At 39.5% G+C, this 3,047-nt stretch overlaps 1 pseudogene; it reads left to right on the forward strand.

Annotated features, from left to right (window-relative positions):
• Window positions 1–602: 602 nt before the first annotated feature.
• On the forward strand, window positions 603–1,536 carry LOC100668130 (putative neuropeptide Y receptor type 6; annotated as a pseudogene).
• Window positions 1,537–3,047: the final 1,511 nt, after the last annotated feature.

A 3,047-nucleotide genomic window follows, 5' to 3' on the forward strand; every position in this document is an offset into this window, starting at 1 on the left:
AATCCCCGCCCGTATGACTTTTACAGTCCATTGGAATAAAAACCCATAAACAAACCCATTGCCGTCGAGTCGATTCCTACTCTAACGACCCTATAGGACAGAGTAGCACGACCCCATAGGGTTTCCAAGGAGCGCCTGGTGGATTCAAACTGCTGACCAGACAGGTGGGTGCACATCCAGATGAATGTGAACTGGAAGACAGAAGGTGATGGTGATGGAAACTTATGTTTGAGTTACCCTGTCCAGTTAACAGGTTGCTGTCACGTTTCATGTTTCACTGGTTCTAAAGACTAAACTGATGGGCAAATAAAGCACCTGAAATGAGAGGAGGGCAAGGATACAGAGAAACTCTCTGGCTAATTTAACACTACTAAACTTCAGGTGTTAAAATCAGTATATCTAGCCATTGCTCCCAGGGACACCATTTGACTTACAGCATCCAAACTTTTAAAAATTCGCATTAAAATTTGAGTTCTGCTTAATTTTTTAGGGTCTCCAGAGCATACTCAAGGCACTCATGTTTACATCAAGCACAGACAGAGATCAAAGAAGATTAAACTCGACTAATTACTCATTGGAAGCCTCAGAACAAAGTGCTTCCCAAAAACTAATGGCCAAAATATCCACCCATAATGCATATGAGTTAAGAAAAGCTCTTCCAACAGCACTGACATAATGGAACTTCCCCTAAACTATTCAGCATCTAACAAAACCATTGCAAAGAGCAAAAACTCTGCATTTTTCTACTTTAAATTCTGTCAACCCCCTTCTCTAGCATTACTCTTATTACTCATAACCTGTACTGTAGCCTTCTGGAAACCTCTCCCTTATCATTATCATCTTTAAGAAGCAGAGAGAAACTCAGAATGTCACCAGTACACTGACTGCTAATCTCCTCCTCTCTGACATCTTGGTGTGCATCATGTGCATTGCTTTTACTGTCATCTATATGCTCATGGACCACTGGGTATTTGGGGATACCATGTGTAAACTGACCTCCTATATGCACAGCGTCTCCATCTCTGTGCCAATATTCTCACTTGTGTTAATTGCTGTAGAAAGATACCAGCTGGTTGTGAATCCCCGAGGCTGGAAACCCAATATATCTCATGTCTACTGGGGCATCACACTGATTTTGCTGTTTTCCCTTTCGTTGTCCATTCCCTTCTTCCTGTCTTACCATCTCAGCGATGAGCCCTTCCACAACCACTCTCCCCACTGACCTCTACATCCACTGGGTGGCATGTGTAAAGAATTGCCCTCCAAAATGAGTCAGCTCCTCTTTACCACCTCCATGTTTATGCTACAGTATTGTGTCCCTCTGGGCGTCATCCTCATCTGTTACCTGAAGGTTGTTATCTGCCTCCATAGGAGAAATGGGAAGGTAGACAGGGAGAGGGAAAAATGAGACCCAGCTCAGTGAGAATAAAATAATTAACATGACATTGACTTCCATCATGGTGAGCTTAGGGGCCTGCTGGCTGTCCTTAAATATCTTCAACATCATCTTTGACTGGAATCATGAAGTGCTGTTGAGCTGCAACTATAACGTGGTATTCGTAGCTTGTCACTTAGTTGACAGTTTCTACATGTATACACCCTCTCTTTTATGGATTTCTCAACAAAAATTTCCAGAAGGACCTGCTGGTACTTATTAACCACTGCTGGAGCTTTACACCTCTAGAGAAATACGAAAATATCGCTATCTCCACTATGCGCACAGATGAATCCAAAGGATTTTTAAGATTGATTCACATACCAACAGGTACATAATAACTGATGACAATTAATGCTTAAGCTGGTCTTGAAAGTGAGACGAAAGGGTAAGGATGGCTGGGGATAGGAGAAGATACAAAAAGAAGAAACAAGAACCAAAAAAGAGCAACTTTATACTACCCAATTTAGGCCAGGCCTGTCTTTCTTAGCTGTTCGTCTACCATACTTCCCAACACACACACACACATACACACCATCCCTTTTCTCCTTTCTTAAGAGAGTAACTCTAAGAACTCAAATCTTCAGTCATTTGTGGCAAAGAGTGCAAGAAAGCAGAGTAGGGAGTGTCATCAAATAGCACTGATGGCTGGGAAGCAAAGTCCTCAGATCCTGTTATTCAACGGCCTATCCACAAAAGTTATCACTAATGATATGCCTGGTAAAAACAATGCTATACCTCATAGTATTGAAGGGATTCCACTTTCAGATACGAAACCTATAACTTTGAACCATGTATTCAATTAATTAGCAAAGTCAGAAAGGCCCCCATCATAATTTATTAATTAGTTAACAAACTGATTAAGTTTGGGTTGGAAGTTGAAGGCATGGTTTTAACTTAATGTTTAAACTAAGCATCATAATTATGGAGCCCTGGTGGCACAATGGTTAAGAGCTTAACTGCTAACCAAAAGATCAACAGCTGGAATCCACCAGCTGTTCCTTGGAAACCCTGTGGGGCAGTTCTACTCTGTCCAATAGGGTCGCTATAAGTCAGAATTGACTTGATGACAACAGGCTTTCTATTGTAATTATAATTAATCTCCATGCCTGAATCAGATTATTCAGTAAAAGGTAACAGTACATTTTCTTCACTGGCATTGCTAGAACTAGCTAAAAACTCTTCAGCGCTCCAATTAGGCTAGAAATCATTTTAAGTAACTTGTTAATGGCTAACACAGATGGAGCTTTCAATAAAAAAACAATTTTTTATTCGTAATTCTCTATGTATATTAAAGAGGGGTCATTATGACTCTATCATTGAATCTGAGGAACCTTATCAGTAGCACTTCTATAATTAGTTCCAGACTTTTTTAAAACCTCTTGTATATGTTATAACTTAAACATTTAAAAAGTATCCCTCATCCCCACAGCCACTTAGGTAAGGGAATTAACTAGATTATTTTCAAATAGCCATTAGCTCAGTGACTTTTACTAAATCACAACTAGCTTTATTATTTTCTTGGGTAAATCTCTTTGATTCTTATTAATTTCAACTATAGCTTATTTGTATGCTAAAAGTGTAACTGTATCTTCTTATTTCTTTTGAATAA

Source organism: Loxodonta africana, chromosome 2, assembly GCF_030014295.1.
Source record: "Loxodonta africana isolate mLoxAfr1 chromosome 2, mLoxAfr1.hap2, whole genome shotgun sequence".
Classification (NCBI taxonomy): domain Eukaryota; kingdom Metazoa; phylum Chordata; class Mammalia; order Proboscidea; family Elephantidae; genus Loxodonta; species Loxodonta africana.